The sequence below is a fragment of the Lonchura striata genome, chromosome 1 (genome assembly GCF_050655825.1).
Source record: "Lonchura striata isolate lonStrDom1 chromosome 1, ASM5065582v1, whole genome shotgun sequence".
Taxonomy (NCBI): domain Eukaryota; kingdom Metazoa; phylum Chordata; class Aves; order Passeriformes; family Estrildidae; genus Lonchura; species Lonchura striata.
Genome location: NC_140703.1, coordinates 63,464,076 through 63,490,133, shown reverse-complemented (window position 1 = coordinate 63,490,133; position 26,058 = coordinate 63,464,076). Strand labels below are relative to the sequence as shown.

The window sequence follows — 26,058 nt, the reverse complement described above, 5'->3', positions numbered from 1 at the left end:
AACCCCAGTGCTCAGCAAAGGTTGTTTAAACAGTAATTGGAATATCAAATAAATATGGTGAAATATTTTCTTGCTAAAATGCTACTTGCAGTAATTGCATATTTTGTCTTTAACAGTTAGTTGTGTTTGTTACCTGTCTGATTTTTTCTTCAGACATAAACTGTAGCAGGTTATTTAAAACTGCATTTATTATTTTTCCCATGCAGGTTGTATAAATGAGTGTCAATAGGAGCACTGTGGAAATGAATCAATTTGTAATTACAATAGCATTAAACATATTTTGCTAGTGTCTGAATGGAAAACATTTCATATGAAAAATTAATTCCACCCACTTTAAAGAGGAAATCAAAGCTGTGCTTTAGTCTCTGCTCTTTAAAAATAGCTGACAGGCAGCTTTTTATTTTCTTTTTTTTTTAATACTTTCATTTTTCTATGGAAATGAAAGTTAATGTTATTTTTTTTTAAATAGAACTATTTAAAGAAACAGGAATAAAGTCTGTGTTTGAAAAATTTAATAGCAAACTTCTTGAAAATTCAGCTTGAACTACAAAGCACTAGTAAATAAGTTTAGCTGGGGAACAGACCTGAGAAAAATTTCTGAAACAAACAAGGGCAAATGAAGTACCCATAGGTATTTTGTGCTGTTGGCCAAGCCTAGTCAACAAATCTGGACCTCATGTCATGCAAACATAGGATATTTTACTCCTATGTTTGTTAGAATCCCACCCCTGTGTAATTTTTTCAGAGCTCTTCTACTCATTGGTGGCTGACAGCCCTGTCCTCTTCAGAGGAAACAAAAGATGTTTGAAGATGGAATCTAGTTCAAAAAACAAAAGGAGATTAATTATACCGTTAAATTAAATAACTTTAGAAATTAGTTGTCCAAGGTGTGTGAAGATGGTGTCTGACTCAGCACAAATGAAGGAAAACTTTTTTTTCCCCGAGATTCCCAACTGAAAACAAAGATCTTTTGAGGGCCAAATCTAAAAGTTGGTTTTTGATGTCACTGACAAAATTGCAGGTAGAGAGTGACACAAGAGGCATGTCAGAAATGAGCAGCTACTGTTCAGCTGAGGACGCTGAAACTTTAGAGTTCATGAATGTCTTTTCAGTGTAAATGCTATTTGAATAAAATAAATAAATAAAATAAAATAAATAAAATGCTATTTGAAGCATTCCCTCTGAAGAGTAGAAGAGAACTAGATTGTCCTTTTTGCAGGAGTTTGCAAAATGCTAAAATTTATTTTTAACTAAAACTGTCAGTCTCCCACAAAAATAGCTAAGAAATATTTGGAAATTTTCTTGTGTGTTTCAGTTCAATGGTAACACTAAAATGCTTTGCGTAACTTTTGCTTTTTAATACCATGACATTGCAAAACCAGACCTCATTTCAAGTTGAAAATTCAAACCTGATGGTTTGAAAAGTATTGAAAGAACTTCATTGGCAGAATGTCCTCAGAGGACCGACTTTCTTTTTCTCCTTTTTGCCAAATGAAATGTCACTGCAAGTGATATGTGCCTACATAAAGGTTCTGGTTTGTCAAAACATATTTTTCCCATGTAAAACTTTTGTAGGAAAATGTTTGACTGGTACCAATCCTCAAGACTTGTTGATCAAACTTTAGGTGCTTGCATCTCATATAACCACTGCATAATGCATGATTTAAAGAAGATCAGATTTTACAATTTTTTAAGACTGACAGAATGAACTGCAGAGATAAAAGGCTTGGCCTGAAAATTCTAGTTATATTAACACACCCCGTGCCAGTAATGTCCTTCCTTTGCTGTTTCAGATGCATTCTGGCCAGACAGAAATTATGGCTCTATTTATAAAATTTCTCACATTACTGTACAGGCTAATATTTTAAAAATGAGCCTATGCAACTTCATTTGTGTCCACATGAATTTACATGGAAATTTGTTTTTTTTTTTCTGCCTTAGCTGTGTTTTGACAGCTGTGTACCAAGGTTCATCTGCAGCAGTCTGTGTCCAGATTACTGCTGAAAGTAGCAGGCCCCTTGTGAGTGTGTGAACCCAAGAAAAGTTACTGGAAAACAATAGGAATGGAAGAAAAGAAGGTACTTACACGATGCCCATTTGAGGTGAAGTTCTCCGGTATGTTCTTGTCCTTGCCCAAATATTGATCCCTATTCCCTGGTTAGTTGTTGGCCTCGGGTAAAGTATATAGAAGGAAGAACAGAAAGGCTGTCACACAAACTGTGTGAGGTTTGTGAAAGGCATCAGGAAAAGGCTGCATGACTCCAGATGGAAAAAGACAAACAGAGCAGGTTATGCGGAACAAGCTGATGCTCACAGTTCCTCAATGGGGTCCAGAGAGCAGGTGAAGGACATTGCATAGGTCACTAAGAAGGAGAAAAAGGATAATCTAGTGAATCACAGAATCACTTAAACTGGAAAAGACCTCTAAGATCTAAGAGGTCCATTAAGCTGGCACTGCCAAGCTCACCACTAAACCATGTCACTAAGCACCATATCTAAATAAAGCAGTTTAAAGGCCCTTACAGACACTAATTTGGTGATATGTGCCAGCTAATATGAATTGGTCAAGAACAAGTCATGTTAAAATATTTATATGGCTGATTAAGGGGAATTAAAAGGTGTGATATCTTGACCTGAGCATGACTTTTGGCACTGTCATGCATAAGCAACTTAGGGAATGATCTAGATAAAGTAATGATGAGTGGGGTGAATAATTGCATTAACTTTGCTCCAAAAACTGTTAAGAATTATTCCATCTTAAATCAGCAGTGCATTTTAAGTTGAGTCTTGTGGAGGTCTGTCTGTTTTACCCAGTATAGACATAAATGTCTTGGAAGATGGAATCTGACAAATGCTTATAATCTCCTTAAAATAAACATATTTGATAAGAATTGGAAGTACTTTGACTGGCCAGATTTTAATTTAAAATAATCTAGATATTTTGGGGGATGTGATCCAAAATTAACAAGAGAGAGTTCAACCAAGGCAAGAGCAAAGAACTGTGGTTAAGGAAGAAAAAAGTAAAAGACAGCTATCCAATGAGAAATATCTGCCAGTGCAGCTGTACTGTGAAAAATCATTTGAGAATTGGAGCGGAGTACAAGCTGGATCCTTTCTGGGAATACATTACAAAAAGTGTAATGTGCAAAGCACATGGAAATAAATGTATGTCTCTCCACTGTGCTGGTGAGACCTCAATTGGAGTACTGGTACTGATCTGTGAAGTAGAATGAGAATGCGTAGGAAACATACAGAAAATAGTAGTCAGAATGCTAAAAACTTTGGGTTGTATAAGAGAACTCTGAACAAATGATCCTTTTTCCAGAAAAGAAGGTTAGGACCAGAAATTACAACTTTTCCCAGCATTTAAACTGATGGCTACAACACAGAGTGGCGATCATTATTCTCTGTAACTGGGTTGTAGGGTAGGAACTAAACACCTTAATCAACAAAAATGACGTCGAGATGTGAACTGGAAAAGGTCACTTTGGGAATTTGTTGGATTACTGTCTTAGGATACTATTACAGATGGTTCAGGCCAGTGCCTATTAGAGGTTTTCCTGGTGGTTACTTATAGCTGTGAGGGACCAGAGGAAGGTGTTGAGTAAATTGACTTAGAGAGCGCCACAAAGCCCTGAATTTGTTGATTAACATTACCTCTTGGGGATTCTTTCTACAGAAGCAAATTTGCAAAGATATGTTAACTGCCTTATCACACACAGACTGAAAAGAAGGTGCCTGCAGGTGAAGACCTTGGTACACAATGTCTCAATACACATCTGCTTGGATGCACAAAGACATCAGTGTGCACTTTTCTTGTCAGCCTATCTCTAAATGGGCATAGTCTCTATGAGACTAACCTCTTTGACTGAAAATTCTACATTTTTACTGGGACAGAAACTAATCTTCACAATTATCCTTAGCTAAAGATAATCAGGAATGGAATAAAAATCTCCATCAGCAAACTGGCATTGTCAGTTGCTGGCTGGAGAAATACATTCTTTGTCTAGTATATTATCCTGTGCTGAACAGCTTCATCTTCTCAATTTTGAAAATGTAGAACAATTTTAATTTCCTTTGGCAATTCTTGGGGATGCCCCAGATCACCAGATTTAAAAATGAACAGGTTTAAAAAAATCACATTTAAAAAGTTATAATTCAGCGGTAATAGTGGCAGAGAGTTGGTTTCCAAGTTGTCAAGGCTTGAGGCTACCATTTGATTACAAAAACTTACCTGAAGCTGAAGTCCCTCCTTGCAGGAAGACTGATGCAATGTCTTCTCTGCTGCCTGGGAGAAGGACAAACTCTTGCCCAAAATAACACCAGAAACTGGGCTCATTAACCTTGGGATCAAGCCAAAGTTCAGTACTTTTGGGTATAACTGTCTTACACATTGGTTCAGTGATGCCTTGTGAATGTTGTCAGACAGCAGAGCAAATCAATTTCGAGGCAGAAGAATTGCAAGCTCATAAATCTGAGATGTCCTAATATAACACAGTCTTCAAGGAAAAGTGAATAGAAGTGAGTTCCTTTCCTTTGAGGTTGACTGTGAATAGCCATAAAATCTCTTAGCTTGTGTCCTGGATTTATGAGCAGAGAATATGAACTTGTCCTGCTCCAATTTATACCATATTTCATTTGAGAGCAGGAGATCTAGCCAGATAAATCAATGGGTAGTTCCTCTGATCCTTGTCATCTTACATGTCTTTCTACAGTTGCAAGAAAGTTGTTGCAATTGTTGTAACAAATAGTACTACAGTTGCAATCCTATGATCTGTTGCTGAAAACGTTTGTGTCCTTTCCTGCTATACAGGACCAAGACTGAGCAATTGAATGTTGGCTTTGTACATTTTAATCAACAAGACATTCCTAAAGGAAAATTTTTTGCAAATTTTATGTGTGACGGTCTCTTAAAATAAAGTAACTTTCAGGGCTAGACCTGTACTTTTTCACATTGGCTGTAGGTCTCTCTCCAGACAAATAACTAAGACCAGTTTAATGTTCAGTGGTTAAAGTAGAAATGCTCCCTTTGTCATCAGGAAGACTTTGAATTGGGTCCTTGACAGGATATTTTTAAGTATAGAAAATTATCACTTGGTTATTTACACTCTACTGTATCGTAAATCAATTTGATAGACAAACTGCTGTGGGAATATGTATTACAGAAATATTGAATACAAGTGAGGTCAGAGGCTACAGCAAAACAAAATAAGACCTGAAGGCATACTGGGTAAAGGAGATTGCTTCTTGCTTTAATGGAAAATTCTGTGGGTTTCTGTTAAACAGTGACAGTTATGTGCTATTTCCAACATTTAGAACAGGTAAAGAATGTATTTGTAACTGAACTTTGGTAAATTCTTTGTTTCAACTGTCAAAATTGCCATCAGATAAAAATATTTTTCCAAGGAGCAACTTAAAAATTGTCTGTACTGCCTGTACTCCTTGATACTTCTGACAAACCTTTTCAGCGCAGAATTGCCTTTAGATTGTGAAGACACACAAGTTTACTATAACACAGGTTCTGCTGAATGAAAAATCCAGTGATCCCCTGGGAAGTCATAAAATCTTTGTAGCAGGCTCTGTGAGACAGTCTTACAGTTCTTACTTGCACTTCCACTAAGGGCAAAGACATTTTTTAAAAATTAGAAGATCCCACCCTAGAAAACTCTTCTGCATGTTCAGAAAGAGATCCATACTGAGGATAGTACTGATGTGCACTTGGAGTAAGGTGTCTTGGCAACACCTGCTCCAGTGTGACATGAGGTTAAGCTTGATGTTAGGGAAGTGACATAAGAATATTTTCAATATATATATGTTATGATGTCAGACTTCTGAAATTACTTCAGGATTTGATTTCATGTGAAGCCTGTCATTTCAGGAGAGTTGAGAAGAGCCTCTCCCCTTCTTAAATGCATTTGCAAACACAGAGGGCCACGTTGATCCCACAGAGCTTAATGTACTTTACAGAGGAAGAATGCAGGAGGCTGGTTCTGTGTGGTGGCATCCATTCAAAGGTGGCATCCTCCCTTCAAAGGGTCTAATTTTCACCAGTCTGGATGGTACAATCTCACACTTTGCAGCTGAAGTCAAATTAAATCTCATGAACTGATCAACCCCAATGCTGGCGTAAAGGATAGAACAACATTTTAAATCTAGAAGATAAACTGCAGCCTTACAGCCCAACTGTGTTTTCTTGGGTCTGAGACTTGAAGAAGAAATAGCAAAACTGTCCGGGGGAGAGGCTAACAATCATGTAATGTGCTCAATAACAAAGCCTGGCTGTTAAAATCAGAAATTCATTATAACTTTTGAAAATCTCATGCTTTTCAAACCAAGCTCACAGCTTCATAGGAAACGGCTCATCAATCTGACTTTCTCAAGGCTGTTAATTACTGGCTGATTGTTTTTCAATGCTAGAGAAGCTTTTAGCAACAGGACAGAAGACAGCCCTGAGCACGATGAGCCCGCAATGTTTCTAGGCTACATTTCGCTTGCATGGTCCCTTGCCTGCACATGTTGCTCAGCCAACATGCCCATAAGCCATATTGCTGTATTTGCAGGGTGCTAAGGCCAGTTTGAAAGGCACAGCCTCTCAGTAGATCCCTCTGGTCTCTCTGAGACTGCTAATAGTAGGTGTGTGGCTTCTACACAGCCTGGATTGTAAGCAGCTGTGCTGGTTTTGGCAGGGGAAGATTTAACTTTCTTCACAGTGGCTGGTATGGGGCTAAGTTTTGGATTTGTGCTGAACACAGGGTTGATAATACAGAGATGTTTTTGTTATTCCTGAGCAAGGATTACACAGAGCCAAGGCCTTTTCTGCTTTTTGTACCGACACACTGGTGAGGAAGTTAGGGGTGCATGGAAGGTTGGGAGGAGACAGAGCCAGGACAGGCGACCCAAACTGACCAAATGTTCCGGACCATGTGACATCATGCACAGTATAAAAAGTGGGGGAAGAAGGAGGGAGAGGGGGGACATTTGGAGTGATGACATTTGTCTTTCCAAGTCAACATTACATGTAATGTGGCCCTGCTGTTCTGGAGATGGTTGAACATCTTTCTGCCCATGGGACACAGTTACTTAATTCCTTGTTTTGCTTTGCTTGTGCATGTGGCTTTTGCTTTCCCTGTTAAACTATCTTTATCCCAGCCTATGTGTTTTCCAGCTTTTACCCTTCTGATTCTCTCCCTGATCCTGCTGGTGGAGCAGTGAGTGGGTGGCTGCGTGGGGCTTGGTTGCTGGATGGAGTTAAATCTTGACCACAGCATTTATCTGACTGTGGGCATAGCTGACAAGATGGTCAAGCTGAAAAGTGAATAACGTTGGATCCTGCTGTTCTGTGCCAGGGCTGCACAAGTCAACACCTGTAATTTCACAGTATGATGTGGAGTATGAAAGCATGAAAGCTCTTTTTAACTCTCCTCCCACTGTAAATCCACACGTGTGGACCTCTGCAGAATAATAGCTGAATTGTCACAAAGTCCTAAAGAGACAATGAGGGTCTCTCAGTGTCTGAGTTTTTATGGGATAAAGCATCCTGAGCCTCTGAAATATTTTGCATCCTGCTAGAAACAGAAACTTGACATTTCTCACAGTATGAGAACATTGAGAACAAAGCATCTACAAAATGGTTAAGGAAATAAGGAAGATATCAACAGTAGAGGAAAGAAGAAACAACTCCATGGGAATTGACAGGAGTTTCTCACTCCTGCTAACTGTATAAACCCCCAGTCACATGAAAATTACTGGGCAGGTGACAAATAGATTTGTCCTGACAAGCTTCACAGTTGATGGCTGGTGTTTGGGCCCTGCTGGAGTGAGTTGCTGAGTGGAAAGACTGAAGCTGCAGTCATCAGAAGCAATTTAACAGATTTAGATGAAACAAACAGGCGCTAGCAAACATTGCAACATTTTATTTTGGTTTGTATACATGATGTTTTGCAATGTCTACTACTGAGTCACAAATTAGAATAATTTTCCTAGCCAAACTTTCTCAGTTTTGTTGTTTAGGCTGTTTTATTTACAGTGCAAACAGATATTGATACTGTTGTCTGAGCGGTGATTATTTAGGCACTAGGGAAAACATTCTGTAAATTATTTCTTCTATTTCTCCCCATCTCAGTTGAAATACTAGTGATTTCCAATAACCTTCAGGAAATTCTTACTCAGCATGTAGTTCTTTGTATGGTTATGAATGCTGACATTTCCATTTGCGGTGTTTCAGCTCTCTCTACCTCATCTTTGAAAAATCTGTTAAGGCAACTTTGAAATATATCCTTCAAAATGTATTTGGAATATCTTTAACTTCCAATTTTGCCTCCATTCTCTTTTTTATATGTTTAAAAAACAATAATTCCTCTACTCTTCCAGGCTGCTGATTGATTTGTTTTTCTTCAGAAACTGTCTGAAGGTTGTACAATGAAGCTAAAATGAGTTCAACTTCCATCAATCTCTCTTCCCTTTGGAATCCTACAGCTATTGTATTCACTTTTAAAGGATCTGAATCTAAGATGGAAGTAGGCTTACAAACAGCAATTCATCTAAATGTGTCCTGCTCCATAATTTCTGTGTTTGTGCCTATCTCTGCCTCAGACAGTTTACACAAGGGACAATTGGGTAATGTATCTGGAAGCAGAAGACAGATAAATTATTCACAAAAATATACATTGTACTTTCTGTAATAGCTAAAATGGTAAAATAATGGCAATGCAAGCTGTTTCTTATTATTACTGAGGCAATAAAAGTAATAATTATGGGTTATTTCGCAGAGTTTTGTGAATATGCAGCATGTGTAAAGTATTATAAATACTGATTTTGCTGTTATTTTGCATACAAGTAACAAGTTTTCAGGTTTGGTAGCATCCTTTTTGTGTTAAAAAGTACATAATACTATAAACATTCTGAAATACATATGGGAAAAGTTCGCTTCCCCCCAGTTTTTGGCTATGAATCTATAGATCAAGGCAAAAAGCTGAGTTTTGAAATGTAATTGAGATAGTATGATGGTGAAAAAGCCACCTTTAAGTGATGTATTCTTACCATGGAAAAAAAATGGAAATATATCCCATCCAAAACCAGGGCAACTCTTTATCTCCTAATTTCAGAAATAAATCTGTAAGTCTGAAAACTCACTATTCAATGAGCAGTTCATCTACCCAATAAGTGACACAGTTTCCTGGTAGAGATTTTTATTGTTCAGAAGCGGCTCTTCAGCAGCCACCAAACCTAGGGTGGCCTCTTTCTGCCAATATTGAACTTTCAAGCCTGGTGTAGCTCCCAGTGAAAGGGAAAAGGACAAGATAAAGTTATCAGGCCAGTCATGGGCCTTGCAAATAAAGACATTTAAATTGATTTAGCTTATTAGGCAGACAGTGGAGAATATGAAGTGCATCTTTATTTTATTCCTTTGGTATAATTTGCTGAGCAGGAGTGTATGTCTGTGTCGTATGTATTTCAGCAAGATCCATATCAAGCATTTGCTGGAGGTCTTCCAGTGTTTTAATCTAAAGACAGGTTGCTTAGTCCCTGCCTGCTATTAATGCTCTGGTCTATCAAAAGTGTCAGAGTTTATCCTGTGTTGTTCTGGGCAGTTTGGGAGCTTTTAAGAGAGAGAGACGATTACCTCAGATATATCTGATATTTCCTCTTTTTAGGAAATCAAAAGCATCTTTGATGCTTGTGATTTGGATTTGATCTCTTAATGAGCTGGGGTGGATCAGGGTGTCTGTGGTTTTATATGTGCTCTTCCTTTGCTCAGCCAATGAACCATATGTGGTAAGACACAATGAATTAAGAGCCAGAGATGGAGCTTGGGGTATTCACTTTTGTCAGGCTTCACCATCAGTCCTTTGCCCAGTAGCTGCCCACCTATGTTGGATATGCCCTGAGCTCCATGGCATGTCCTCAGATCCCTCCCTGTTTAGGGGATATATAATTCATTATCTGCTTTCTATCCTTTGAGAATACTTGGGAAGGAAAGAGCAGGATCAGCTAAATGAAATTTGGTCTTCTCCTTCCAGGCAGTCCAGTCAGCCCAGCAGACTGAGCTGCAGGCTGCTGCCAGCTCTGCTGGTGTTCACCAGGGCAGTTCAAGTTTAGCTGAAACCTGGAAAGGAGCTTGCTCAAAGCAGTTTCATTCTACTGAAGAGGACTCTCTGCCAGAATGTACATGTAATGTATATTACAAATTCTGTTTTTTCCAAAATATCCTGTTTGGTTTCTGCCATTCACTCTTTCCACATGAAAAGTCACAGAAGAATCTCCCTGATAATCTGTGACCAAACACATCAATCCACCTGTCAGCAGCTCTGACCAACATGACATAATGGAAAGGACAGCATGAAGACCAAGAAGCATAGCCAAAATAAATGTTAATCCAAAGGGTGAGAGTGGTATATGCCCGTGTTATAGAGGTGTTTTCTTTACATCACTTGCTATCTGAAGCAAAGAAGGGTTTTTTGGGGTTTTTTTGTTGTTATTTTGTTTGGTTTTTGGGGTTTTTTTTTGTGTTTGCTTGTTTTTTCTCAAAGACAGCAGCTATTTTGCAAAAGAGCATGGTCATGGTGTAAATTTTTGTATACATTTTAGGTCTATGCAGTGGCCAAAGGCTTAATGCACTGAATCCTTTTTAATGTATTTTAGAGTAAACACGATGAAAAGGTTCCAAATTTGGATACCTGGCTCAGTCAGGTCTGAAGACTACTCAGCAGAATATCAGTAGCCATGAAAATGAACTAAAGAGAAGCTTGCAAGTCTTCTGGAAAAGCTTTCAGAGACCAGACTAGCAGACAGGCGGTTTTCAATCTTTCAAAGGACTAACAAAAGCCTATTGAAGCTTTTGTGCTTAGCATGTTGACAATGTGCAGTGAGAAAGAGCATTGGGAAATGTCAGAGTATGACATTCAAAGATGTTTTGTGTCAACTGGGATGTGTGGTGTGATTGCTAGAGACCTTACAGGAGGTAATAACCCACATGAAAATGTGTTATAGTTGCACCCAAAGGCTTCTGTTCCAAGCATATTAGAGAACACAAAGGGAAACTGTTTTTGGGCCTTTTGGATTCAGGCAGCTGGATGTTGATGGGGCTTTTTTATCATCAGTTTGTGGTGACTCACTGTGACATGCTCTTTGTTCTTGACATCCTGTAGGAACAGAAGACCACATGTGACAGATCCTATTTTGAAGGGGCACTTTGACTGAAAACATTGGAGTTAGCCGTGGTGGTGGGAGTGGCTGTCTGGAAGAGTTAATATGAATATTCATCCTTGCATGTAGGACGACCTGGTGGTGATCCCAGTAGAGCAAATAGTGGTCTTTGAAAGATGAGGAGTCATGGAAAGAGAAAGCAGGTGATGGAAAGATGCTCAACAGCAGGGTATAGTTCCTTAGTTTCATAATACTGATAAACTGCCGAAGTTGTTTCCCAGCAGAGTCCACAGCATGGTGCTGATAAAGATTTGATATGAAAAGATCTGCTACACACTGGGAATCCCCAGAACCTCTAGGAACTCCTGTATTAAGAGTCCATCTGTGAATTTCAAAACAGACATACAGAAAATAAATGGTAACATCTTTAATGACTGCAAACAAACTGCATCTCTCATTTTTTTAATCAGGTAGCTATGTCTGTGTTTCGAAGACACCAGTAAATCAACACTAAGGTAAGTCTGTAAATTTCAAGACTTCTGCTATTTTCTTTAAACTTTTACTCCTAACCTGTGTTAGAGTTTGCCAAACAAAATCCTGACAGAAGAGTTCTGCTGGAGTACTGCTATGCAGAAAATAAGGAAGAAAGCTGGGGTAGCTGCAGATATTGTAGAATCATAGAATCATAGAATATTATGGCTTGGAAGGGAACTTAAATACCATCAAGTTCTAAACCCCTACCTGTAGATATAGGGACACCTTCCACTGGACCAGGTTGTTCAGAGCACCACTGTGGTGGTCACCCTGGCCTTGAACACTTCCAGGGATATGTCATCCACACCTCTAGCAACCTGTGCCAACCTGTGCCATCCTCTGAGTAAAGAGCTTCTTCCTGACATCCAGTGTAAACGTCTCCTCTTTTTGTTTAAAACCATTCTCCCTTGCGCTGTCACTACATGCCCTCCAACTCTGTTTGTAGCCCCCTTTAGGTATGGAAAAACTGTTATATCCCCAGCACCTTTTCTTCTCCAGGCTGAACAATTCAAACTCTCTCAGGAGAGATGCTCCAGCACTCTGGTTGGCTTTGTGGTCCTGCGGTGGTTTGGCCCTGGTTGGACACCGGGTGCCCACCAAAACCACTCTATCAGTGCCCTCCTTAGCTGGACAGGGGAGAGAAAACAGAAAGCTCATGAGCTGAGGTGAGGACTGGGAGACATCAATCAATCCGATCACGGATAAAACTTAGGGAAATTCTCCCAGTGTTCAGCCTTGTGTGCTCTTGTTCAAGTTCAATCTATTTTCTCACACTATAATTACCAGAAGGAGAAATAATTGGCAGAGAACATTTCTTTTGTTATATTTTTGTCTTTCTTCTGCTTGTGAGTTGTCTTTGTGCAAATTATAATATTAATGGGTCTGTTCCTTGTAAATCTAGACGATTATTCGTGCAAATACATTTTAGCCTTCAGCTTCTTCTGGACTATGACTACTAAACCAAAATTTCCTGCTAGGTTTGGGGAACACTTGTCCAATGTCAAGTGACTATTGCCAGATGCTTATAATATATTCAAAGTATTTTTATGTTTGAGTTTAGAATGATCTCTTATATTTGAAAAAGAGAATTTCTGAAGGAGTGTGGCAATTAGTAAAAATTGTCTTGAAGATCACTCACATGTGTATGTGAATAACACCACAAATATTATATTTTTAAACAAACACACTTTCTTTGCTTTCAAGTGACTCCTTATCTCTCCTTCCTGCAACAAATCCAATGCCTTACAGCTAATATAGTCAGGGGTTTTTGTCAGAAATCAAACATTAGCCTTACAGTCATAGGAATGGCAAAATAATAAAATACTCCTTTAAGAAACATGAAGGTTTACAGTAAAATAGATTTAGCAAAGGTACCTCACCCATCTTCTCTAAAAGACACATCTTCTCATTTTCACCCATTAAAATAAACTTACTGAGCAAATTGCTGTTTTCCCTCTGAGAAGTGCCTAGTATTAAGGGAAAATGTCTGTGGGCAAACACCTCTACCAAAATGTTCATTAGCTATGCCTCATTTTTATCCATTCATTTTATAGAGTGAGCAGTCACTTCTGCAGGCTGAGATTGAGCAGCTTAAATGGCAAATGTGGTGAAAGTGCTCAGAAACATGCCTGGGATGTAAAAAGAAATGTAGTGGATGACTTAGCTTGCTTGCTGTCTTTCTTCTAACAGAATGGAAAATATCAGGATCATGAATAAGGATCATGAATATTGTAGGTCCTATAAAGCCAAAATAAAACAGAATATAGAGAGTGGTTTGGATGATGAATTTCAGAATTAACAATGGAAGAATAGCCTCAGATTCAAGGCCTTTTTTTTGTGTGTGTGTGTGTGTGTATGTGTGTATGAGATATGGCAAAAATTAGGAGACTGAAGGCATCAGAGATGTTAATACCATCTGCTTTGTGACAGTCATGACAATGGTTCCAGGAGTGCAACTACCATCCCCAGGGTGAGGTCCTGTTCAGAGTTCACTGGGAACTTTTACAACACCAGTGGTCAAGCTGAGTCAGACCTTAGGCTGACCTAGCTCAGTACCACACCTCTTACAGCATTAAAAAAGCAGATATCCAGAGGAGGCCACATGGACGGTGCAACACATATGGCCTTCTCTGAGTGCTATCTCAGCCTTCAACCATTTGTCACTCCAAGTATGATCCTAAATATGCTCTGCTCTTCATGAAGTGGTCCATGAGCAGCACAAAAACATGGCTGGGTTGTGTGGGTCTGAAGACTGCCAGCATAGATATTGAAAGATATCTGGGAAAAAATTCTGCATTTCTTATTCCTCATGGCAAGGTTTCTCATTCCTTTTCTAGGCTTAAAAATTCTCAGTTGGCAGTCACTTACATGTGCCTATGAGAAAATAAGTGGAGATTTACAATAAATTATTGAAATCAATGAGACAGTGGTCTTATTTGGGCTTTCCTTGCCTCATCCATAAGGGATCGAGTTTACACCCTCCTGCTGCGTGATAGATATCAGCATGAAATTTGCTTTAAAGTATATTCCTGTCCCCAAATGCTAGAATAGATGCACACTGCTTTTGTTTATGTTCCACATGAGTTCTATCAACCACAGTATTAGGAAATTTTCCTGGCACTCAGTAAAATGTTTTGCATATTCAAACCATATTCAAAGAGTAAGGTATCATAAGTAATACTGTCTCGCTTTGATATTTTGAAGAGTTCCTGGAATAGAAAACTGCAGTTTTGGCTCTTCCCTTCTACTCTTCTTTTTCTGGGTCATTACATTTCTTGAAAATTATAGATGCTAGATATTTTGAGGCAGAATATGTAAAATTCATAACAGACATATCCAAGCTGAAGCTGAAGAAATTGCAGTTTTGGCAATGATAGAGATGCACTTAGAGGCATTGCCAAAATTCGTGAAAATCTTCAACTTCAGGAAATATTAATTCATCTGTAAAAGAGGAGATCTGAGAAAATCTGCTGACTTAATCTGGAACAAAAAGGTAATCCTGCTTTTTACTCTTGTCAATCTTAAAGACTTTTAGATAGAAACTCTTTAGCTTCAGTGTTTATTTGGCTTGTTATGTTGGTTTAAATTTCTTTGCTCTCACTGCCCTGATTTTTAGAATAGTGATTAAATAGTTACATATTATTCCACAGTTTCTTTCAGGATAGAAAGATAAAGTTAGGGAATTAAATCTAATTTGATGAGATACAAGACCAAAAGTGCCAAGTCAGCATTTGGGCTTGGCTCCTAGCTATTGACCATGGCTCTGAGGCAACACAGGAATTGTTGAGAAAGGTAATTTGTTGACTGTTCCAAACTACCAGGCTATCAGGAGATAATTAATGGCTGTGCTTTTATGTACATCCATTCCCACTTGACTCAGTGGTAAGAACCTCCTTGTTAAAAAGGAAATTCTAATTTAAAAAAAGTCAAGAACACAACAAAACCATTAATCTACTGCTTCCAAACTGCTTCTGTGTATCTACCAGCATTACATTTTAGACACTATGGCACTCATTAATGCTATAAAAGACTGCTCAAGAAAAAATCAGCTGTTCTACATGATACTGGATATGGTGGAAGGAGCAATGTTTAAGACAAGTGAGTTGGTGTTCTTCATCCTAATTCAGAACCTAATCTTCTTCCTCCTGGAGCAGTTGTTGTTGTTGTTGACTTCAGTGGAAAGAAGATCAGCCCTATTGGCTTTGTGTGGGGAGAGGCAATCAGATTAAACAAAGTCAGCGTTACTGGTTTGATGGATTTATGTCTTTGCAAGCATTTATTTATTCATTAATGAATATCTCATCAGAGTAAGGGCAATGTTCAAAAGACAAATCAAGATAATAACATTCAAAATATTAATAGATACTAAAAAGGGTTGGGATCTATGGTGTATCATGATTTTCCTTCTCTCTTGCCCTACAACACCTTAACACATGGTGAATTCCTAGAACAGGGATGTTCCTGTGCAGTCCTCAATGTGTGTGACCCCTCCCCCCTCTCCCCTTGAGTTGGAGGCATCAGCACTACCTGCAAAGGAAGCCTTGACACACCTCTCTTGTTAGGCCACTCTTACATGAGATCTACTGTGAAGTGTTTTCTATTAAGATTTTTATAGATATTATCACTCAGTATCTGAATGCCTTCCAAATACACTTTACAGTATGAATAACATCTGTCACATGTTGTTTGTTCTCTCTTCCTTTCTGCACTTGGGGAATGGAAATGAATGCAGTGATTCTTGTTCCAGAAGGGATTTAAAATAAATAAAACCCCATATATTTACAGGGATTTTAAAGAAAAATAAGCATATACTTCCATATATTTATGTGTATAGAGATGACAGAGACAAAGCAACCTGCTTTGCCTGGAAGAACCATGTGTCAGGGTTACAGTGGTCCCAGCTATGGGGTACTTCACTCCATTACCTCACTCAGTCCCCACAGGCACTGTCTTTTCTGCACAAACAAGCTGTATCCCATTTCTAGATGCTTTTATTGTCCTCTTTAATACAATTTCTAGCTACAGCCTTCATTCTGAGGATTTTTAATGCATTTTTTCAAACCATTAAAGCCTCAGCAAAGAAATCAAAATCACTACTTTAAGTGAACAGAAATTGACTTGCTCATCTGTGTTGCTGAAGTGTACTGTGCAGTTGGTATTAATATTTTTTTTTACCTCAATTAAGTCTCTCTTTTGGGGAAAAAACACCCAAATTTATTTTTACTGAAGGCAACAAAATATAGGAACCTCATGGTATGGGGTGGCATGGTCTGTCAGCTGATGTAGCACCTCCTCTGGGCCTCAGCCACTCAAAACAGGATCTAGGAATGCAGGCAATTTGTGATAACACTGGACTGAATCTGTCAGGAAAGAAGGATTTTTTTGCCTTTTCTTCTTTCTTCTTTGAAAGACTGAAATATTTGGCTCACTTTTGCCCAGACTTAATAGAAGAAGATGATGTTTGGAAAGATGTGACATCATATGGAAATTCAAGGTCTGTTTTGTTTGTTTATTTTAGTCCCATATTGACTTAACACACTTTCAAGCCACTTTGAAGGAAGATGAATAAGGAAAATCTGGAGGGATCAGCTGGGGCTCCTGTAGCTTTCCACATGAAGTTGGAAGGGCTTAACATCAATGGGCTCCAGAAAATGGCAGCTAGGTGGGATCCCCAAGGACCTCAAACTCAAACTTTCCTACATCCTTAAGTTTGGGGAACTGGTATAAGATTGCAGAACAGCTTACAGGACACTTCAGATCAATCTGGAATGATGCATGTGTGGTCATTTGCTCACCAAAGTCCACTGACTAAATTGAACTTACAAAACAAAATTACTATAAATGTTAAGCTGTACTCTATCCATGGCTTTTCCCACTTCTGTAGAAAATGCCTCCAGGTGTTGGCATTGGAAAGAATAAAAAGTTCCTGAAAAAGAGAGCTCAGAAAAAGTGCTGCACTCTGTGAACTGAAGGAAGTTTAGTTCTCCTCATGGAGGGCAGCAGATGACTGTCAGCTCGTACAGCCTGAAAGCGCAGATGCAGAAGGACATCTGGGGCTGTTCTGCAGTGTCTGGGAGGGTTGTGTGTAAGGGTTCTGCTTCACAGGTGAGGAATTATGCTGAAGAAACAAAAGGCACTCAGAATATCCAGAAGTTTTGACTTCTGCCCCACCTCTGCTTCCTACCATGTTTCCATGTGGCTGGCTTGGAGCTGCTGATGGCAAGTGATAGTTCAGAGCCCACTGATGGCAGCAGTGAAGGTCACCATGTCAGCGGTTTGGGAGGAAGGTGAAACCTTTTTCAGGAGTGTTTCAGAGGGTCAGAACAGATTAGTGGAGAATTAGTAGAGCACAGGGAGGTGTGAAAGAAAAAAGATGGAAGGTACTTTGGGCAGGGCAGCTGAATCTCTTGATATATTGCCTCCCTGACCTTCAAGTTATCTTCTTCTTATCTTGGACCTCAGCCAGCTTGGTATTTCTGGAGAGCTAGGACCTGTTCCTGAGCAGTTCCTCTGCATAAAGGTTCATATTCTGGTATGCTTGCTCCTTCAGTTCCCATGTCCCTCTGAGATATGAGATGCCTTATGCCTCACACCCACCCTGTGCATACATTCGACTCAGCCAAGCTTCACCACACTCTGCTCACCTCCTCTGCTCCCCCTGTGCCCATGCTGGAAACCAAAGCTGCCTGGGAAAGACCTGCAGTGTCTCAGCCCAGCTCCAGGACAAAATCAGGGAGAACAGAGCCAGAATATGGCACTGGTTTATCACAGCACAAAGCAGCTGTGTCCCCTGGCAGAGCCTTGGGAGGGACCTGTCTGTGTGTTTTTCAAGTGGAGCAAGAATGCCACACTTTCAGAAAAGCATATTTTGTCTCACAGCTGATTGAATGAGATGGACACTTACCTTTTTTGCATATGTTATGATAGATCTCATGTCCACAAATTCTGTTTCTAGGTTCTCATATAGTTCATTGCAAAGCATTAACTGGAGGGCCAGCTGTCAGTCCATGCTATATTGCTGTAGCAGAAATTAAAATCTCTGAAAATTGTCAACCTTATCAGTCCTTTCAAAGCAGTGGAAAGAAATTACAAAGTTTTACTGACTTTCCACTGTCTAGTGAAAATGCCATTAATTTTAAAATAAAATAACCCAGGACAAGAAAATCTGGCTTCATGTAAAAAATATTATTCCAAGCAGAAAAACAGTGTGAAATAAAATATGATCAAAATTGCCGCTACAAGGTGAGAAATTGTTGAGGCCTACTCCAGGAAAAGTTTTTATTCTCAGAGCTCCTTATGATTGTAACATAGAAGTCAATAAAGTGCAAAGAATGACAAGCACTTCTAAGGAAGCCCTCTCTCAGCAACACCATTGAAGTGTTCAACCCATAAAATATTTCACTGAAAGACAAATGGTCCTTGTCAGATTAGGCTAATTCTCCAAGAGAAAGAATATTGTTTTAGGACCCAGAAGCGACAAGTTGGAGATCAAAGGAAATGCCTAATGAATCAAAATGGCTAAAAAGTAACAAAAATCAATTAAATACCTGAATGTTTTCTTAACTCTATGCTGTGGAAACTGCACACTAGAAGATACGATTTCTAGCTCTCAAAAGATGGCAATCTATCACCAATCTACAAGTTAAGGTTGGCAAACAACCTAGAGGGACAAATGTGTGCCATTATTCTGGCTGTGGAAAATATATTTGGACCAACCTTTATTGCATGAAATCATGAAAAAAATGCATTTCTTTCTCTGCAAAATCAGAACTTAGTACAACTCCAGAGTCCAGAAAGATGAACAAAAGTTTTGTGTCTGTTTAAGACAACTATGAAGATTTCAGGAAGAATCTAGGTAGGTTTAACTTGAGTTTTTCTCCACAGTGAGTAGGTACAGGGAAGATGTTCTAGTAGGAGAGGCATAAGTCTATTTCTCATCACACAGCATGAATGGCATACATGGCATATATTGGGATAGTGCTGTGCAGCTTATTTGCAAACTTCTGTGAGTAACCTGACTAAATACTGCCTAGTGATATCAGAAATTAGTGGGAGGTCATGGAAAAGCTCCTTTCCTGGGTTTAACTCATCTTGCCTTCCAGTATTCCCCACCTCCTCATTGTCATATTTGGCTCACTTCATTGTACATTATTGCAAAGCTCCCAGAAAAGATGTCAAAATGCCTGTAAAAAGATAAAAAACTAGAAATCTCAGTTTATAAAATATAAATGAGAGTGACAGCCTGTGACATCATAGGAAGAGGATAAAGAAAAATTTTGAACTAATGTTGCTTGCATATTCTCACCTTATTCTCAGTAGTATTTTTTCTTTTTTATTAAGGTAGTAGTATCTTTTAGCTGGGAGAACTGGGGTATAAGCATGAATTTAGAAGAATTTATTTGGAATATTCTCTGTAACTCACAGAGATAAGGGGATGATATAGAGATTATTCATATCCAGGCTGGTTAGAGATTAGTCTCAGTTTTCCAGACCTGAGGATTTCTATAATCTCAGTGAATACAGCTGGACACAGCTCAGTAGTTGTATAATTTTGGACAGTCTTCCTGACTGGAAGTGCCAGTGCCAGAGTTTTTGCAACTGAGTGCAACCTGTTACGTCCTGAAAATTGTTTTTGTGCCCCATCCTCATTTTGGGTGCATCTCATCATACGATACTCAGCAATGAGGCCAGAGGAATAGCTTGGGATTGGTTTTCACTTTCATGAAAAAGAGAATGAGATGGGCAATCACTTTTAGTGCATTTCCAGCATGTCTCATCTGTGTTACTCAGCTCTTTGTTAGATCCTTGTGTAGGAGATGAAGCAGGTTGCATACACAGAGAACAGTCTGTATCCTGCATTGATGGTGGCAGTAGGTGGCAGTTCTTTCTCAGTTGTACTTTTTCTCATAATTTATTTCCAAGATGCATGCTTACTTCTTTGAGTGTTTCATAACACACAGTTTATTATGGGGGAGCCCATCAGCTCTTTCCTCTCACATTTTAGTGAGTAAAAGCAATCCATCAGTCAAAATTAGACACACTGAACCAGACTGTGCAGTGTGGCAGAGGAATGCTCAGGGTGAGGGAGGAGAAAGTTCATGACTGATGACAGTTGTAGTTTGACTTCATTGGTATGGCTCAAAATATTTTAAGAAAGCATGCATTAATTGGCATGTTTCATTGTGTGTTTCTTCATGAATCACAGAAGACCCCAGGCTGGAAGGGACCCAGGAAGATTATGTGGTCCAACTCTTCATTACATCTTGAAAATCTCCATTGATGGGAACTCTACCACATCCCTGGGGAGGTTGTCCCAGGAATTAGTTGTTATCACTGCTATTACTGCCACTTGTCTTCTCCCTGTGTGGAGAGATCCTCCCTCCTCTTTCTAGCCACCCTCTAAGTACTGGAGAACCGTGATGAGGTCCTCCCGAGCCTTCTCTTCTCCAGGGAGAGAGACTTGGCTCCTTCAGTCTTTCTTCATAGAGCATATTCTCCAGCCCTTTGGTCATTTGCATGGCACTCTTTTGGACTTTCTCCAGTCTGCCTGCATCTTCCTTGAGTTATGGGGATCAGAACTGGAGAGTCCTTCAGGTGAGGTCTGACAAGTCTAGTAAAGCCCCTTTATTCTTTATTTCTTTCTGAGTGGAAGTTCTATTTTTTGGAGTGAATGTCCCAGGCAGACATGAAGCATCAGGAGAAATTGCAAAAATCAGTGGAAGAATCTCCCAGTCTTGTGTTTTGACTTCACATTACTTTTAATTTCATGTCTGAGAGGGCTCTCAGTAATTTATCTTAATAAATGTATAATTTTCTAGTGAGATTTCTTTTTCTTTTTAGGTTATTCTAAAGCAATTTGAAAATTTAATTAATTAAATTAATTAAATTAATTTAATCTCACTGCTGAGCTGGATTTTTTGAATTGATAATCACACAGTAGCCGAATAATGAGGATAATGGATAATTAGAAAAAGCATATGGCTTCCTGCAGCTTCATTACTCATGCTAGAAAATCACTGGGCGAACACTCCCAGTCCAATATATTCCCTGATTGCTGAGCAAGTGAAACACAGCTAAATCCTGTGCAGTGCTCAGGCTGAATATATTGTGGGAGAGGTAAAGGAACCCATTCCCCACCTCCCCCTGCCAAATGGCATTAATTCTACTTCTTAGAAACTAGCAGTGAACCTTTATTGTCTATTGCACCCACTCTCCAGAAAACCCACGATCTGGTCAGCAATGTAAAATTCTACATCATGACATTAATTCCTTCTGACCTGCACATGTGTTGGATTTCTCTCTATGGGTGAGGGCATCTCAGGTAGATAACTATGCACACAGTAGGTAACATTTGAACTGTGAAGGGCCAAGACTGGGTCTTAAAGCAAGCAAAACACTAAGAACTAATGGAACAACTACCAGTTTCTCTGTAGATATGAAATATTTATTGCTTCAACATGTCAATATGTCACAAGGTTTGGAAATGCAAATTCTGCTCTCCTGCAGCAGGGATAGCATCTCTAATCTTACCTTAATTATCCTATTTTAGTCCTTAGATGGCTTAAATGCAAAAGAAGTGCTAAAATCATGCTTAGCAATAAGATGCAGAGCACTGGGCTTGTCCTTCACTGCTCTTGCACCTCTTAGTCATCAGGCGACATGCTCCTGTGCTTCACTGTTGAGCTAGTGTATAACAGCTGTATTTGGTCTTGCTAGAACAACCTGATTTTAGAAATATTTATCAGCAGGGTCCTCTTTTCTCCCTTGCTATTCATAGTTGTACTCACCATTTTCTCTCAAGCATTAAGATCTCTTATTAACAATATCTGTTGGCCACTGTGATAGTGGTTGAGAAGGTTTCTGAGAACTTACTACCAACCTCTGCTACTTTGTGATCCTCCTTTCTCTTTGTGATGTTTGGTGTCAGTCTCTGATCATCTACAACAGGCAGCTGATTGCATTGGACTTTTCAGACACACATTGGTTACTGCAAAATTTGACCTCCAGAGTGTTTTTGGGAAAGAGATTACAAATGGACCTATCAGTGCCATTCTCCTACTATTTCTAATGGGAGTCAGCTGCCTATTTTAATCAAGATGTACTGAGATACAGGCAAAACTACGAATAATTCCAGTGTGAATAACTCTCCAAAGTGAGTTAGATTTAGCTCTTGTTAGTGACACTTGATAGTGAAGAATTTTCCAAGACTGTTTCCCCATCATGTGTTCTCCTCAACTTCTGCAAGAGGATTGGCAATACTTAACAGCTGCCTTTTATTGTCTGTGACCATGGTAGTTTGTGATGGTTGTGCTCAATATCTCTGCAAAGAAACACAGAGCTGAACAAAGCAGTGTATCAAAAATAAGGCTGAACAACATCTGCATTTTCCCTTTCTCTTTAATATTTCAAATAGGATGATCCAGTATGAAGGACACACAGCAGTTTTTCAGTCACACCAATTTACTTTAACAAAAACTTTCCTCTCTGATCTCACAAAGTTTGAAACAAAATAAACTTAAAACTGAGCAATTAATTTCTGTTTGGAATAAATGCTCAGCTTTAGGTGCCATGATAAAAAGCCATTGTGGAGAACAAATGGAAATAATTGAAATCTAGGTACTAGCTACATAGGTAGCTTCCAACACTATTTTATGAGTGCTGGAAAACAACTTAAAAAACCCATCACTTTTATATGAGTGCAAATTTCTGTGGTGGAAAGGGCACAAGGAAAGTCTAGCTTAGCTGTACACTGTATGTCCATTTTCTCCAAACAAAGAAATAAATATATATATCTAGAAATGACAGATTAAGACCTCTCAAACTTAATGAAAAACCTCTATTTTTTTTTTATTTCATTTTTGCCATTTTTGTTTTCCTCTTTTGTGTATATGTATAAAAGAATCTGGTAATTTTCAAGAGCATCTACTACAAAACAAACAAACAAAAAAAGAAAAATTGCAAGGAAATCACAAAAATCACATCTTAAAAATGAAAGGGGAAGAAATTGCTTACGGATGCATGAACTAAGCATGTTAAATAGTGCGTGCTGCTAAGCAATTTGAAAAAAGTTAATCAACATCCTTTGAGCATAAGCTCAACACAATTCACAGCCCACAGCTGTGACTCATAAGGAAAGTTCACTATTAAAATGTCAGCCTTGTCATTTATTCCTTTTGGCATTTACTTAATTCTTGGAGGAAAACTTTGTTCATTAACGCTGGGATTTTTTTCTCAGTAGCACTTGTGCTGCAGCGAACACTTCTATTTGCATTCAGTCCTGAAATTTGGACATTCTTATGTGAAGCTTACATGTGATCCTGTGCTGTGTTTAATATTTGACTCTCTGCAGCTTTGTGTGTGTACATAACCACAGCAAATGATTAAGTTAAAAACAAATACCCAGGAGAGTTCTTACAGCTATTAGAAAGAGGAAGAGAGCAGAAGACATTAAAATGAGCTTGGAACTGAAATTCCTTCTAAAAGAGTCTTCAGGAACACATACATCTAAGATTGAACACTAAATATCTAACAAGTCTGGAGAGGATCATATATTAAAGGCTGGAGCACACACTATTTTCCAGTTGACCAGGGAATTGGCAATGGTGCAAGATAAAGCCAGGAAGAGAAAGCTATCAAAAATTGCCTTTTCCTCTTCCCAAAAGGAGCCTCTGATTACACTGCAGGGACTATTGAATGCTCACTATGGATATTCACAGTGAATGGGGAGTCCCTCAAATAATTTTGTCATCTTCTCTGAGAGCCAGAGCAGAGGTTGGTGGTCCTGTGGTATGTGGATCCCTCAAGATCCATGGAGATTATGAGACCAAATTGAAACTGTTCCCTGGAGTAACAAACTGCAGTAGACAGTTATGGGGATTCTTACAGTATTCTCTAACTTCCCTGCAAAGAAATTTCCATGGGCCTGGTTGGTATAAGTTACTTTCCTTGGACTTGTTTTGCTCCTAAAAAATGTCAGGAGTATGGTTCCAGGGAAGAACGAACCCTGTGATTATGCTTGTGTTGGACAAGAATTGGACAAGAAATGTCATGCTCAAAGGAGCAGTGCATTTTTTTTATAAGCCTGATTGTGAATGACACCCATTACTCACCATTCAGATGAGCAGATAATTGGAAATGTGCTCTTCTATCATGTCTGACTGGGCCTCTGAGGACACCTCCATTATCTCTCTATTATGTCCTTTAGGGAGAATGGAGCTGCTTCTTTAATACTGCCTCTCCAGCTTTCACTCACAGTGATGAGCTTCTCAGCCATGCTGCTCTGCTCTGTGGATGCTCTGCTCCTCAGTGCTCAATGTGCTCTCATAGCCACCAGCAGAGCAAGGGGCTGCTCTGTGCAGGTAGTGTTTTTATAGTCCATCCCAAAACATTTTCCTGGGACACACAGCAGCTCATGTAAGTTAACATCACTCCACTGACTCCACTGTACAGTGGGCTTGCAGTGGTTGTCATCAGTCTGTCCTGCCCTTTGCTGTTTTGCTCCACGGGCCTCTGTACCTGCTTTCATCCACAGCACCTTGACTCCTCCGTTGCTGTTGTTTTCTCTGCCAGTGCTTGCCATCTTCTCTTCTCCATAGTCTCCCATTTTGGACCACTGTGTTTTTACCTGCACCCTGACCAGCTCTTAGCTCTGGTGGCACCTGTGGAAAGCCCTTAATAGTTGATGCAGCTGACCGTGCTGAGACATTGCTGATTTTATCAGCTTGAACCTCCCTTCTGGTCTCATCTGGGCATGAGAAGTGTCAGGGAGCTGGGAGCTCATGGCTCCAGGGCAGTTGTTCATAGCAAGATTCTAGGAGGGCAGGCAACAGAGCTCCCTGTTCCTGTGAGTTTTCCACCTCTGTCACATGAGAGCTGGGTTTACTTCCTGCAGAGAGAGCCACTCCTGGGAGACCTCACTTGCCTCTGCTCTGGTCCTGATTAACACCAAGTTGAAGGCAGCAATCCTGTGCATGTGAAAAAGAGATGCTTTAAGCTGAGGGCTGAACAACTTACACAGACCAGAAGCAAAACTGAATTCATCTTGTTCCTTATGGCCACGCTGCGTGCTGAGCTGGGTACCTTTAATTTGTAATTGGAACTCACTGGTTTCACAAGGTACGTGTAAGCTCTGCTGTGTCAACACTTACTGGCAGCGTTACAAGGTTACCCTCAATATCAGAAAAACTCTGGGGAACCAATAGTACTTAAACTGTTTGTAGGATTTCAGTAAATAGGACATTTAGGACATTACTCTGCACCTCAGAAACAGTTTATAATCTGAGGCAGGTACTCGCCTGCATGTATGTGAAAAATAATCCCTCACTTTGACTCCAAGAAATATCTGTGTGCGAATACCTTTATAATGGATGTATCTTATATCTTACTCAGTTTTGGTGTTGTGTGTTTTTTTTTTTTTTTTAAGCAAAAGGGCTGATGAGAAGAAACACAGACTAACTTTCATCAAATGGGCTTCCAAAAATCTACCCCTAGACTAATCTATATTTCATTAGATGAAGTACATAAGAGGCTGTATCCCTTTTGATTTATGAGCAAAAGTTTTATGAGAAATATGAGCTGTATAATGTAGCTGATCCATCATTCAGAATAAGTAGTATGAATCCTAGCCAAAATCAAAATTCTCCTGGGTTGCTATCCAATGACACATGAGATAATTTTCCAGAGGTCCCAGAACACTACAACATGGCTAAACTGGCCTTCAGATCAAATGCTATACTATAATTTGTGATTCCTTGGAAAAGGATCATTAATATCAATTTTGACCTGAATTAATATACTCAAAGGATGACAACACAGTTTGGCTTGAGATTTGTGTACAGCAACAGAGAAGAAGAGAAGGACATAAAAGGACCTGACTAAGGT

The 26,058-nt window shown here is 39.3% G+C and overlaps 1 long non-coding RNA gene across 5 annotated transcripts in view; it reads left to right on the top strand.

Annotated features, from left to right (window-relative positions):
- The first annotated feature begins 697 nt into the window (after positions 1-697).
- Positions 698-26,058, top strand: part of LOC146768698 (uncharacterized) — a 94,878-nt gene continuing 69,517 nt past the window's right edge. For all 5 annotated transcript variants that reach the window (XR_014954690.1, XR_014954687.1, XR_014954685.1 and 2 more), the window contains exon 1: positions 698-26,058. This exon is cut by the window's right edge. This is a non-coding gene — a long non-coding RNA (uncharacterized LOC146768698).